Source organism: Enhydra lutris, unplaced genomic scaffold (genome assembly GCF_002288905.1).
Source record: "Enhydra lutris kenyoni isolate GAN:26980312 unplaced genomic scaffold, ASM228890v2 scaffoldscaffold6, whole genome shotgun sequence".
Classification (NCBI taxonomy): Eukaryota; Metazoa; Chordata; class Mammalia; order Carnivora; family Mustelidae; genus Enhydra; species Enhydra lutris.
The window spans coordinates 45,116,791-45,132,853 of NW_019154090.1; positions in this window are offsets into that span (position 1 = coordinate 45,116,791).

The following is a 16,063-nucleotide window of genomic DNA, read 5'->3' on the forward strand; positions in this document are numbered from 1 at the left end:
GGTAAATCCTCTTCAATAATCTGGGTAGTCCCTAAATCTAATGAGTGTCTTATATTTATAAGGGATGGAAGAGGAGAAGACACAGAGAAGGCCATGTAAAAATGGAGGCAGAGATTAGAGTCATGTAGCCATAAGCCAAGTGATTCCTGGAGCCACAAGAAGCTAGAGGAAACAAGGAAGGATTCTCTCTGGAGGTTTTCCAGAGGGAGGCTGACCCTATCAACACCTTGATTTTAGACTTCTGAACTTAAGAACTGAGAAAATAAATTTCTGTTATTTTAAGCCACCTCATATGTGGTACTTTGTTGTAGCAGCCCTAGAAAATGAATAGCACCAGATACTGGAGACAACCCAGTGTGACTATCTAACAAGATCAGAATGACTGATACTGATTATAATACTTCAAATAAATAAAAAATCAGGAATGCATAATGATGCTCAGAAGAATGCTTTTTGGAGTCCTAGGTGAGTGTTTCAAGTAGAAGACATAGCTTGTACCTTTGATAATTTGGGGCAGACTTTTTTTTAAGAATTTATTTGGGGCACCTGGGTGGCTCAGTTGGTTAAGCATTTGCCTTCGGCTCAGGTCACGATCCCAGGGTCCTGGGATCAAGCCCCACGTCAGGCTCCCTGCTCAATAGGGAGCCTGCTTCTCCCTCTCCCACTCCACCCTCTCTCTCTTTAAAAAAAAAAAAAAAAAAAAAAAAAAAAAAAAGAATTTATTTATTTATTTATTTATTTATTTGAAAGAGAGAGAGCTAGCAGGGGGTGGGAGGGTAAAGAAGGAGGGTAAGGGCAGGGAGGTAGGGACAGAGGAAGAAGAAGAAACAGACTCCCTGCTGAGTGGGGAGCTCCTTCCAGTCTCCAGGCAGGTCTCCATCAAAGGACCCTGGGGTCAGGACTCAGCTCAGCTCAAAATCCCTGAGCTGAAGGCGCACACTTAATCAACTGAGCCATCCAGGGGACCCCGGGTGGACTTTTTTTTAAAAAAGAAGCCCCGGGTGACTAAGACCCTTTATCCATAACAAATGGGGAACCTGATCTGAACTGGATATGTGTTTCAAGATTCTAACCAGGGAAGAGTGCAGGGCTTTAGAACTCTGTAATTTCTTCCATACATCACTTACCAGAAAGGATCACGTTTTCCTGATGACCGCAAATTGAATTCACGTGTTCAGGAAGACAGAGCCCAAGAAACCAGGACAGAGTAAGGGAAATAAGACACTGAGAAGTCCCAAAGAATAAAGAGAAACACATATCAATTCTTGAAGTTTGTAGGAGGATTTTAGATTTTTTTTTTGCTTTTGTATCCTATTTACATAAATTCAAACCAACACATATTTAGTGAACAAGTCATACCATTAAATTGTGATGACCATAGATTTCTACTTCCCATTCTTTTCTATTTTACTGAAAATTGGTGTTTAAAGGGCCATATGAAAACTGCAACTCCTACCATCATTGATGTTAAATACTTATCAAACAATTCTATCATTCATCATTGTTGGGCTTATACCCAGTACAGGGTCAGGGTCAGAAGTCAATCAATTTTGTGGAATAAATAAACTCATTCATTCATTTCTTCATTAATATCTCAGCATTCTTAGGGAGTGTTGTTTGGAACCATGTTTTCAATTTGACGTGTTTATGCATCCAAATTTTAAATTCTATCCCTCTTTCCTCAGAAATTTTTCTAAAATATAGACAGACCTCTCTGTTTTCTTAAACTGCTTATTCATTGTTTAGGAAATCATAATTTTGTCCCGCCCACCCACTGTGATCCCCTTCATCTCCTCCTAAATGAGCGTTGCCACCAGACACAAAGGAGAAACGCCTGGTAGATCTTCCCCATCATATTTTGACCACTTCTTGACCCCAAATTCAGTCACTGCTATCAGAGACCATTTGTTTGCCTTTTTAACTTCCGTATTAGAATCTTTTTATATGTTGGGACGCCTGGGTGGCTCAGTGGGTTAAGCCGCTGCCTTCGGCTCAGGTCATGATCCCAGCGTCCTGGGATCGAGTCCCACATCGGGCTCCTTGCTCAGCAGGGAGCCGGCTTCTCCCTCTGCCTCTGCCTGCCACTCTATCTGCTTGTGCTCACTCTCGCGCGCTCTCTCTCTCTCTCTCTCTCTCTGACAAATAAATAAATAAAATTTTTTAAAAAAAAAAAAAAAAAAAAAAAAGAATCTTTTTATATGTTTAGACCTGCCAGCTCTTAGTTTCCAGATAATCTAAAAGTTAATGTATTTTACTTTCTAATTGTCACCCATCAGAGTTTTTCAGTTTGGAAGGATGGGGGGATTTTTCAGATTGACTAAAATATCTTGTGCCTGACTCATTAATTCTAGTTGTCATGTATATTCTATTAATTTTGGTATATGGAAAAATTCAGATGTTAGCTGCAGATTTTCCTATCAGATAAGCTCATTGTTTCTGCCCTCAGGAGTAAGATCGTTTCATACATCAGACACACTGTGGATCTTCATTTGGATACTATTGCCACAGAGAGCCAGCCCCAGTGAACTTCTGTGACATAGTCTGTTTTTATTGGCCATTGATTGGACCTTTACATTCCTATTTTATTTAAAAAAAAAAAAAAAAAAAGCTATCGGGGTGCCTGGGTGGCTCAGTGGGTTAAGCCTCTGCCTTCGGTTCAGGTCATGATCTCCGGGTCCTGGGATCCAGCCCTGCATCGGGCTGTCTGTTCAGCGGGGAGCCTGCTTCCTCCTCTCTCTCTGCCTACTTGTGATCTCTCTCTCTCTCTCTGTGTCAAATAAATAAATGAAATCTTCAAAAAAAAAAAAGCTATGATCTAAAAAATTCAATTTTTTTCTTATATTGGCTCTTACCCTGAAATTTTGAATTCATTCAGTGTTTATGCTGTGCCCCGAGAATCTGCACCTATCTAAAATCCCTATGAAAAAGGGGATACCCCTCCATAAGAATGAAATGCCAGACTCAATGCTAAAGAAACAAGAAACCCAATGTCCTCATTTTCCAGATGATATATTATTGTAGACACCGAAAATATATTTTTTCTTCTCCAAAAAGATTTCCTAATAGTTTCTTTTCTTTCCAAATATCTGTCAAATGAGGAGATTTAATACTTTTTTTTAATGTATACGTTTTTGTTCCTGTGCATTTTCTTTTTTTTTTATTTTTTATTTTTTATAAATATATAATATATTTTTATCCCCAGAGGTACAGGTCTGTGAATCTCCAGGTTTACACACTTCACAGCACTCACCATAGCACATACCCTCCCCAATGTCCATAATCCCACCCCCCCCAACCCCCCACCCCCATCAACCTTCAGTTTGTTTTGTGAGATTAAGAGTCACTTATGGGATTGGGAGATTTAATACTTGAAGCTTGACTATAAATCATTTTATATGAGAATTTCACTTCAGGAGATACTTGAAAAAGTTTTTGGAAATGTACTAGCCATGTTGATATGTCTGACGGACACTTGATAACAAAGCAATGCTTTAAGTGGAGGAAAACCTAATCGTTTTTCTAAATTTAGTCAAGCAAATGTTTTCACAGCTGTGCATTTCAACCGTAATGTCATCTGCTTTGGGTATATTTTCATTTTTTTTAATCATCAGAATAGTATTAACATTTCAGTGGTGAATTGTGGAAACATGTCAAAATTGGAAAAATGCAAGCCTATAAGAAGTATCATAAGAACTTTTATAAATTAAAAAAATTATCTTTGAATGATAACATTGGAGAAATCAAGCATCATGGAAACTCTCTAGATAGTAAATACAACTTGCATAGAAGGACAATGTACAAAGGCTAGAAAGAGATGAAGTTTCGTAGGTAAGAGGCCTGTGAAAATGTGCTCATGACCTCACCTCTTCCCCCAATACACAAAATGCCACCATTAGGTTTAATATTAGGTAAGATTTACTCCCTAATTTAGAACCGGGTGCTAGATTTTCTAAAAATGAATGTAGATTAGAGAATGTCCACAAAAACTATTAATTTAAATGGAGAAATCCATCACACAGTCTTACGTATAAATTCCTGCAATTTTCTAAAAATGAATTTCAAAATAATTCTTAGAGAACAATTCTTACTAACCATTACACAAAAATACAAATTCTTTTACTAATGTACATGTAAATCTATGTCCTAAATGGAGACTGCTTTTATTTGGTATTTCAGACAGCATTCTCAGTTTTAAGCAATAGAGACTGACTGGCTATTTAGGTAAAGGTGACTCATCCAGAGAATGCCAGGCTCCCAAAATCAATGGAAGGTTGGAGATCCAGGCCTGGAAAACAACTAGAAAATTAGATGCTAAGGTAGCTCTGGGAGGCCTAGACAAGTCATAGAGCAGAACACATGGGTCAGCATACCAAGACTTCTATGACAGTGAAAGACCTTCCACCATCCTGTACATCTTCAAGTTCAAAGTCTCAAGAATATCCAGTTGGCTAAATCTTAGATGGATGCCTAGCTCATTTCTCCATCCACCTGGCTGCCCTGGGTCAGAAAATCTGAGGTGCTAATCCCCTTTGTAAGTGGGACCACCTCCTACCAAGACTATACAGGATAAGATATACCCCCCAAAATAATTGAGTGTGTTATTGGAGGAAGGGAAGTTGGACGCTGAGGAGCTAAAATAACAACAATAATTAAGAGCAAACAATAACAAAACAATAAGAAAGCAAATCATCATGATTTGCTTGACATAAATTAACATATGCCCTGGAATATGAAAACAATCCACCCATTGGGCTGATTTATAATTAAGATTTTATACTTTAGTGAGATGATTGGAAGACATAGTTTACTGCTTTCAGTAAATCTTTAAGGAAGACTTATATTTGATAGATTTTTTTTTTCCAAATTTTAACTGGGAAACCCCTGATGTCGCTTAGAGATAGGATATGTGTGAATTATGCAATTGCTAAAATCATCTTAGTGAATAATTGGAAAGAATTCAATCATATTGTTGTTTCTGTTTAAACAAAATTGAAGAATTCAAATGCCACAGGGAACATTACTAAGTACTTCTTTTTATATTATCCTTCTTTCTATGTTTCTATGTTCCTGCTTTTCTCTAAATTGACGTCCCCTCCATGAGACACACTGTAATCACGTTTTAAAGTCATTCTTAGTAATCTTTTTGATCCAATCAGTGGACTTAACTGAGTCCCTCCTCTGTGCTAGTTTATGCACAGCAATAAAGTTACAAATAGAACAAGGACACAGCCTGATCCTCTGAAAAGTCATAGTCTAGGGGAGAAGTCAGACATAGCCCTGACCTTGGAGAGCTTACAGTCTAATGCAGGAGATGGACACATAACTAGATAATAATAATTAACAATAACAATACAGGCAGGACGTTGTGGGAGATACCAGGAAGGACTGGACAGTAGAGATGAGGGCAGGATCAGAGAAGGTTTCCTGGAGGAGGTGACACCTGAAGTGGGGAAATGAGCTGATCACACCACAGGCAGGGCAAGGCAGATAATGCAATGGGCTGTGTGAAGATCACCAGAAGCAGTCTGGTTTTGTGTGGTTGCCACTTAGGACTGTGCTTGTGGTTGTACTTGGTATAATGTAAGGGTTGCAGAAATATGTGTATGTTCTTGTAGCCTTATAAAAACAGAGGGCCAAGCGATAGCAAAATATGATGATGCCAAAGTTAGAAGAGACTCTGTAGAAGCAGGACAGGATGAGGGCAAAAGCAGAGGCTCTGAATTCCAATCCTGCCCCCTTACTAGCTCTGTAATCTTAAATGGGTGACACAATTCTCCAAGCCTCAGTTTTCTTCATCTATAAAATGGGGAGAAACTCACATTTATTCTAAGGATTAAATGAGTATAGAAGAGAATTGAACACAATGCTTGGTACACAAATGTTCATTGACTATTATTTTGTTTTTCTCTTCTCCTCCACTTCTGGAAAATACAAACAATTTCTTCTTGCTAAGACTGTGCACACTTGATTTCTAAGTGTGTTGCCTAGGAGGGGTTGACAGCTGAGTTTCTCATGGTTTTACATCATTGAATCTGAACACCATCAGAATAGGTCTGATGCAATAGCAATATCCTAGAACCCTTTATTTCACACATTTGTTATGTACTCCTTTCTGAATTGTCAGTGATACTGGTTTAGGAATGCTGGCTAAGGGAAAGGGCATAACGTGTGACTCAGCAGTTTGTTTCGGACATATTTTGCTTCCTCTGGTTCTTGTAAGACCAAACCCATGAATAGTTTATGGGTCCTTTCAAAAATTAAAGTCGTACTTCAGATTGTTATAAATCAGATTATAATAAGTCAATTTGATAATTTCGCTCTAACTGTCGTAAAACAACAAAATAACACCCGGCAGTGTGAAAGCTTTGGTTTAAATAACCCATCCAAAATATGCCAATTGATGTTTTTCTCCATCACTTATATGTTCATTTTTAAAATCAAAATAAGCAATTTTATTGAGCCTCTTCATAATCCAAGGCTTTTCTTACTCATTCATTGATTCAAAAAGCATTAACTGAGTTTCTTTCTGCTGGCCACTTATTCTAGTCACTGAATAGATAGAGATTTGAAAAATTTTTTAAAAAGACAAAATCCTTGTTCCTGAGATGCTCACTATCTGGTTGGGTAAATTATCTGAAGATGACACCTTACAAAATAAATATGAAGTTCTTTTTATTTTTAACTTTCAGAAAGCATTAAGAAAAGCCCCTCATTTGCTTTGCCTTTATATAATTCTGCTCCTCCACCTCAGCCCTGGTTGTGAGATTGCCCACTGTAGGTGCAGGCTAAATAATTCCATCTGATTGTCAAGGGTTATCAGCAAGGAAATCCTGGAGTCCTAGAACATCTTGAGAGTAAAATGCGATTGACAGATGTATTCCGTCATTATAAAATGGAAAAATAAGAATCAAAGTTGGTTAGTAATTGGTTGTCTCTAGCACTGGGGATGGAAAGACTAACCTGAATCCAACATACTAGTGCTGACGGGATTAGGGTGGCTGGACAATGCCATCTCATCCCAGTACCATTTTGCAAAGCAATTTTGTGCCCTTCTCCCATTCAATCCTCACAACAGCCCATGAATCTGGGTTTCTTATCTCCATTTTGTCTAGACTAACAGAACTTCTGTGGCTGGCCCAAGGTCATCCAACTCACAAGAAGCAGGTCAAAAGGACAAATCAGAGATACTTAAGTCAGCAGATCTCAGGAAGTAAATAAATGACTTGGTTGGTCTGCTGGCAGCTGGAGATCAAGATTGACCAGTTCAAAAAGAGTGGGAAAGACTCATGAAGGAGAATATAGAGACTTGCCTGGAAACTGAAATCTACCGAGACTTTAGACTCTGCCTTTAGAACCAGAGGTTACTTTAAAGTTTATCCAGACAAACTTTAGAATCAGGTCACTTCTCCAAATCTGTAAAATTAATGAATAGCCAAACTAGGTAAGAAATTCCAGTGTCTTGACTCCTAGGCCAATGCTCAACTTCATCACATTATTTGCTGGCTAGAAAGGTCAGTGGAAGCTCAATTTTTAGTTAAAACTGGAAGGAAACTGGGCTCGTCTTTTACGGTGGTTGTTATCAATGAACCATACTCCTAGTGTTCATATACCCCTGCACTTTTCCTTTCCCCTTGAATTGAAGCTGATCTGTGATCTTCTTTAACTCATCGAACATAGAGGAAGTGACAGGGTACCAGTTTCTATGCTAAGCCTTAAAAAGACCTGACCGCTTTCATTTTTGCACACTGGAAGAAGCCAGTCACCATGGAAGAAGTTTGACTATTCAGAGACTGCCACCCTGAGAGATGTCTAATCTAGCCACGTGAAGAGACCACACAGAGAGGAACTGAGGCCCCTGGCTAACAGCCTCAGCTGAGCTTCAAGTCAACAGTTAACACCAACTTCCCAGCCATGAGAGTGGGGCCATCTTGCAAGTGCACCCTTGAGTCTGGGTCAAAAGTATCAGCCATGTAGAGCAGAGATGAACTGTCTTAGCCAAGTCTTACCCAAATTACAGGATTGTGAACAGATAAACAGAAAGGTTATTGGAGTGAGCCACCAAGTTTGGAGATGATTTGTTATATACCAGGAAATAGCTACAATAGCGAAGGTGTGTGCTGGTGGCTCCAAGGATCTGGAAATACCAAATCCAGAAGACTTATCTCCTTAGTTGGACAGAGCCACACACTGCATCCACTGGCTTATCTCTAACATCCTTCTGGTTCTAAAATTCTTTGAGCTTGTGACTCCCTGTGTCTCTTCCCTATGACTCTAAACAAGCCTGGTATCTACATGATAAAGAGATTGTTACCCCCAGAAGGTGACTGGCCTGACAGGGATTGCTTTTCTCACCAAGGTTTAGAAATGTAGGTTACAAGAAAGGAGGGAGACATAAGAAGCTCCAAGAGTTTGGGTGCGACATGTGGAATACTTACAGATTAATTAATTGAATATCCATAGAAAAAGCACCAAGCAAGCCTGAGATAGGCAGGTCAACAGAAATTGACTTGAGAAATTAGCTTTTGATTCATTCAGTATTAGAGGAAGCACTTTAAAATCTATTGGATATATAACTAGTTCCTTGCATCTGGTGAGCAGGCAGGAACATAGATGGAGTCTCCAGAAGAGTTTGGAAGAGGGCACATTATCTCTACCACTAAAGTGTTGCATGGCAACCAACCACAGAACTGTAGTGGCATACACCAATAAACATTTATTCAGCTCACGAGTCTGTGGGGTTCATCCCATCTGGGTTAGGGTTGGCTGCTATTGGCTGAGATCACTTATCTTGGAGTTCACAGCTGTTGGTTGATCTAGGGTGACCTTTGTTGGGACATCTGTGGTAACTGCTCTGGCAGTTTCTCATCCTTCTCCTGGGACCAGTAGACTTGCCTGGGCAGATCCTTCTTTGGGTGATAACACAGCACAGAAGTGAGCAAACCCAAAGCACGAACAGTTTTAAGGCTGCCAGACAGGTTTGCTATCATCCTATTGGCCAAAGCAACAAGGCTTAGCCAAGAGCCAGAGTCAGAGGACAAAAGGAATGGTTAGAGAGAAAGGTTAGGAATTATGACCATTAATCCAGCTACCACAGAAGTTATTTTATAAAAATCAACCTTGACAATGGAAAAGGGAGCTTTTTGAAGGATCTCTCAGGACCTCTGTCTGATTAGGCAGCATGATTAGCCCCTGAGGAATTGAAGGTGAGGAAACCTGCCTCTTCAACCAGGAGTGACTATCCTCAGTCCTTTTGTGACATTGTTGCGAGCACATTATGAAGGTGCACACACAAGTTGTGTCTTTCCCCAACCTGCTTCCTTCAGTCATAAAGCGAGGTTAACAAATGAAAAAGCATGTTCAAGATTCCAAACTCAATGGCATTTCATCACATATGTTCACTTGGTGTCTTACACGTCACACAAAGTAAAGCAAAGACAAGTCACACAATAAAGAAGACAGAACAGGGGGTAGGAAATGAATGCACCAAACAAGAAGTGAGTCTGTGAGTGTGCAGTTGAGGTAAGGCCTCAGCCTGGTCTGGTCAACTATTAGCACGTGCTGCTTATTATGTTCAGGCAGTGGAAGATCTCTGTTATGCTCAGCGATCAATCAGGCAGAGCATTTGGCAGCTGCTGCCTTTGGGATGTGGTCAGTTGTGAAAGGGTCAGCATCTAGATAGTCAGTTTGCCACAGAAATCCTCCCATTTTAAAGGGATTGAATGAGCCTTGGGTCTTTGTAGATGTCCTCTAGTTCTGCTGGTTATCAGTTCACGGTGTCACCAGCTGTTGCCAGTTTTGGCAATATCTGGTCTTGGTTGCAATGCCCTAAGTTGCTGGCATCACTGCCTGACAGAAGTGACTGCTTGACATGGGTGACTACATCTTGTTCTATACATACTTTAAAGGAGTTAATATTTCTGCCTGGTTATTTGCATGGCTACCTTGTGGTGATCACCCTTCAATATCCCCTGCCTTTTGGAGAGCACATAGAGATCACTGGACTTTGGAGTCTGGGGAAGGAGGCTGTCCCAAGAGATGGGGAATAAATGTGGTGATGGCAATACTAGTGGGTTTTCCAAGTCTATGTTACAAGCCCCAGGTGGGTTCTTGGGAAGAAATTGCTGAGGTGAGATCAGTGCAATAGACTTAGTTATATTATATCTTCCCTACTACAAAAGAAAAGGGACTTGGATGATTGATTAAAAGGCAATTTAGATAATAAGATATTGTCAGTATTTATCTAGGACTTCCAAGGTGGGGATTGGGGGACAGTGCACCTGTTGTCAGTCTAATGGTTACCAAGGGGAAAACTGCTGGAAGGTGCGACCTATCATTCAAGAACTGCCAATTCCCAATACTGTGGTTGTGCCTGACTTTATAAAGTCTTTGATGAATTGGGTTGTTTGATATAGGCTAGCTACCCAGAGCCTGAAAACCACAGGGAGACATGATAACACTGAATTTCTGGACCGGAATAGCCAAACTCCAGAGACAAAACTCATGGTGATCCTACCGATAAACTCAGATTTTAGCAGTCCTCCCATGTTAACGTTTCTTTAGCTACAAGAGCTACATTAGATGAGTTCCTAATGATAGAGTCCCCACCGTCTAGAAGCCTTGACCCCTGGAAGTATGTTCAGCATCCTGACGCAAGGGAAGTTTTCCAATAAAAGTGTGACAGTCAATGCAATACTTATATGGCGTATTTGATTCTTGCTTTGGAAATCTTAGGAAACAGTAGCTTATATTTAACTGGATCTCGTAGATCACAGGGTAAGTTGGAACTTGGCTGGAAAATACTGGTAGATATAAAACTTCCCCAGATAATCTCCACTCAAGAGCTGAGCAGATGTTTGAGGCTTTCCCCCCACTGTTCCTGTACTTAACCTCTATACCCAGAAGGCCATGTACCATGAAACACTGTGACTCTCTGCCTGAAATTCTTTTTTTCATTATGGGAGCATACCTGGTCCATGCCATGGACATGCCAGAGAGCTGATGCTCTCAGAAGCACCCTTAAACAGTGATAGACTGATAGCTGATGGATAAAGATCCCAGTTCCCTCATCTTTGGAGTAGAATAGCTCTAAAGAATGTACTGGTTCCCTGCTTGATAATGAACCCAGTTAGGTTACCTTTCCTGCCCTGTCTTACTTCCCCACTCCTCTGCCAATGCTTCCAGGATAACTCCACCACCACCACCACCATATCAACTACTTGCTCTCAAATCTGTGTTTCAACCCAAGATAGCACACAGTCTCACAAGAGAACACGGTCAAAATAATGAGCTAAGCTTTAAGCAGAATAATACCTAGGGTTTGCCCAGTTGATCTTTGCCAGTGTTGAATTCAGCAAACTAGGAACTGATATGACAAACTTAATGAAAGTGAATTAAGTTTGTGAGATTCAAGCAAGACAAACCCTAGGGCTCCTAGGTAGGTGACAGATGGAAAGACAGATAGAGGGAAGGATGGCTCCAGCCATCTATAGGACCTATCAGAGGACTTAGCCTGGGGACCAGAGGCAGGCAAACTGCAAATGTGAGAAAAGACAGTCCCTGATCTTTACCAAGTAACTCCAGGAAACTACATAAAGTCATATATAAAGGACAACATCATTCTCTAGGGCTCCTCCTACAACGTGCTTTTCTTGCTCAATATTACGTTTCTGAGATTTTTTTCATTATTGATATATACACTCTTATTTTAACTGCTTCATTATAATGAATACAGCACAATTTATTGATCCATTCTCCTGTGGGTGAATTTTCAGAGTGTTCTAACATTTCATGATTGAGCCCACCCTGTGGCAAACATTCCTGTCTGTGCCTAGCCCCAATGTGTGTGCAGGTACATGTGCACACACACACACACACACACACACACACACACACACACACAGGATTTCTAGGAAATGTGTGTGTGAGTGGGCTTGGTGGGTGGAAAACACCAAGTCCACAACAGTGGTCACCTCTGGTGGTGGCCATAGTGACACCAAGGTCTTTGGAAGGAACACAATTGTTCAATGGACATTTGTCTCATCATTGCAATATATGTTTTGGTGTGTCCAAAATACATTGTTCGTAATTTTAAAATATGTGAATCTACTCTGGCTTTCCTTCAGCCAAGAAAAAACACTTTTCTGTTTTTACTTTGTTGCCTTTGTGTGTTAAAATTTTCTCTCAAACACATTGTACTTCCTGATGGCTCTAAGAGGCATGCACTAAAGAATCAGTCCCATGCGTTTGCAAAATTAAATTATTGCATCTGTGGCTGACAAGGGTTTTCTCTGACTTTAAGTTTTTTCTGTGTCTCCCAACTTTTTAAAAGGTCCATTTCCAGAATATCAACTTAAGTAAACAGTCCTCACTCGTCAGGGAATTCCAGGATATGCTTTATGCCACCGAGCAGCTTTGTGAGAAAAGTGGTCTAGGTCATTTCAGGCTTTCATTCTTTGTGATTTCAAGTCAATAAAAATAGTTGGCCAGGAAGGTGACTCAGGATTTGGCTTGCTCTGTCTTACTCGATTAGAATAATAGCAGGTTGATTTGGCTTATTTCATTCCTTTTCACTCCTTTATTCTCGCTTGGAATTAGATAAAGTGGATATTATTCCTCTCCCACCTCCATTCAGTTAACTCTGAGCAAAAAATTATTTGGGCCAAATTGATGTGATCGCACACAAGGTTTCTGAATTAAATAGCCCTGGCTTTTCCTCACTTCCTCACCAAAAATTCCATCCATGGAGGTATATTTCAAAAATAGAAAGAGAGCACAATGACCATGTGAGTTTCCATTGGGAGGAATCGGGGCTATGATTCAGCTGTTTGGGGGACACTGATTACCTAATCAAGGCAACGCCTGCTGCTATTTAGAGGTGATTTCCAGAAGAATGAAATCTTTCCTTTTCTGAGTGTGCCCTTAGTTCAGACATCTCAAAGTATTTTTAAAATATGAATGAGATCTGAAGGCACTTCTATACGAGCAGATATCAGGCCATCAATAGTTTGTCTTACACCCCCAAAAGAAATATCACTGAAAAGAAATTAAAAAAATAAAAAAAAATTTTTTAAATATGAAGGTAAAATTCATTCAGCACGTAATATGTATGAAGCCCTATTACTAAATGTGTGTGTGTGTGTGTGTGTGTGTGTGTGTGTGTGTGTGTGTGTTTTACATTATTTCTTTAATCCACATAGTATTGTTAGGAGGTAGAGATTACTTGTATCCCTATTGTACAGATGAGGGGGTTGAGGTAAACAACTTGCCTAAAGTTGCACAGCTACTAAGTATTAGAGCTGGTATTTGAACCCAAGCAGTCTGGCTCTTCACTTCACCTTCTTGATTCCTTTGCCATCCTGAGAATCAGAGTGGGCAGGTAACTTACAAATGGTCACACAGCTATGGAATGGTGGACCCACGATTTTAGCTCAGATCATCTTGTGAAGCCAGAGATGTTAATTATTGCTTTTCTACAGGGGAAAAAAAGTCCTGATTTAAGGTCCTTCTGTAGCTGATTGGAAATGCATATAAGAATTCCATTTCTCCTAGTTACCAAGCTACTTCTGAAGTAGCAGGTAACAGTTTCAAGTGGATTTTATATATTTAAAGACTGCCTCTGATGCAGATGTAAGGACCATCTACAGCTCAAGTCAGTTAGAAAAAGGAGGCAAAATATATCCTTACACTCCCCAAAAAGAGAAAAGACAAAATGATCAGCTGTCCTTGTGTGGCTTGGAATTAGAAACGATCCAGACTTTTCTACTGTAGAGCAAAGAGACAAGAAAAGCTAAGTGAGAAGCCACTGGAACAGATGCTGTAAATAAGATGCTTTAAGAACCTTGGTTCAAATGGTACTTTTTCTCTAGCAAAATCACCAGTCTCTTAACATGAACAAATGTGATTCATAGCAGAGAACGGATCCTGGGTGAAATCCCAGCAACAAATAGGAAATGGGACAGTGGGGAGGTGCCAAAGCTACAAGGTTTAGGGGGGGACTCACCCTCTTCTGGGGCCATGCAAATGCCAATCTGTACAGGACCGAAATTGCATAATTTTTCCAAGTCAGACTCTTGAGTGCAGGGAAAGGGCAGTTTCCCTGAAGTACTCAGCCTGAGGTCACCAGGAGTGGACAGAACAGAGGTGGAGAGAGAGCCAAGCCTGGGTCTGGAGAGTGCTCTGTGGGGGTGTCAACACAAGAGCACGACCAGCATCTTGGGTTCACCCCAAATGGGCCTGTGAAGAAGAGACCAGGTGAGGTGGGTGGAGACAGAGAGGGGCCCACCAGATAGACTGCTGGGATGCTTCCTTCTGCTCCTGAGGAACTTCTGGGCAGGAAATGTCATATATAGCTGCAGAATCCTGAATGCCTCTTGTGCCCTAAACCCTGGGAAATTTTTCCTGACACTTTCTCCCTCATCTGCCCCACTTCGTCCACACTGGTTTCCTTTCCCTAGAATGTTCCCACCTCAGCGAGGCTTGACACTTGCTGTCCTCTTGGCAGGAAGCCAGGCCCCGCTCTGCACACAGCTGCCTCCTGGTCATCCCACCTCCTTCCTGACATCACCACCTCGGGGGGCCATCCTAGCTCCCCCAAACTAAAGGAGTGACTGGTCCTCCTGCACACCCGGAATGGTCTTGTTCATGTGCCAGTACGCGCAGTCAGCTCTCCATAGCAAAAGCGCCCCTGGGAAGGTGAGCTCCATGGTGGCCTGGGTGTCATTTTATTTATTTCTGTCCAGAGTGGCTGGCATATAATGGACACTAATAGATGTGTGTTGGATGAACTCCACCTGCCTATTTCAGGCAAATGAGACTGTCCTCTTTATGGTTTGTCATGCCACATGTCTGTGGTATATTAATTGCGTCCACCCTCTCTGATGAGCATCTTTTTGAGAAACCAGATCTTGACATGTGGGTTTCCCTGTCTGATATTAATGGGAGTCACGCTTGGGCCCCTGAGTTTTGTGTGCCATGAATATGAAAAAACATGTGATCTTTGAAAAAACGCAAACAGTAAAAAGGATGGATCCTTTGCTCATCAATACCACGGAGCCCTACTCAGCAATAAAGAGGAAAGGACTTCTGGTTCATGCAAGGACAAGGGTGAACCTCAAAAACATTATGTTGCGTGAAAGCAGCCTGACGCATAAGAATACATATTCTATGATTCCATTTATATAAACTTCTAGAACAGGGAGAACTGATTTCTAGTTCCAGAAATCACAGCTTGGTTCTGCACTCAGGGTGTGGAGATTGGCTAGAAAAGTGTGTGATCTCTCCCAGGTGGAAGGGAAAAATTCTGTATTGTTTTGGGCAGTTGTTACACAGATGTATATATGTGTCACAAATCCTTGATCTGAATATTTAAGAATTGTGCATTTTGTTGTATGTAGAACAGAAAGTTATTTAATCTTTTTATTTATTTTTTATTTAAATTCAATGAACCAACTTATAGTACCTCATTAATTTCAGATATAATGTTAAATAAATTATTTTTAAAATCCTGCTTTCAGTAGTCCTAGGGTAAAACAATGAGATAAAACTGTTATTTTGTTGTAAGGGAGATTGAAACTTGCCAGAAGTGTATTTGGAGCACCACAGCGTACCAGCATCAGAGAAGACTTTTCCAGTGTAACTCTGAAGAAGCCAAATCAAGCTAGTGGAAGAAAGAAATGCAACCAAGTGGTTCAGGCATGGAGTTGGCATTAGGGATCAAGGCTGACCTATGTCCAAGCACTCGTTGGCATTCTGCTTTCTCTCTCTGCTGGTTTTTGCTTTTTGTTCTGTTTTATTTTATTTTGCTTTGTTTTGTTTCATTTTGTTTTGCAACCCCTTCTCTTAGCAGATGGACACAACAGTTCAAAGCCTCAAGCAAAAACCTCAGACTGAATTTCAGTCTTGGGCCCTTGCCATTCACTGTGGCTGGTGGATAGAGGAAAACCAAGCCACTGAGAGACTGAGGGATAAGAAGTGCCCCCCAAAATCCATGAACCATCATGACAACTACAGGGAATGTCCATGGAGAAAGCAAAAATGTCCCACAAAATCCACAACAGTATTAGAA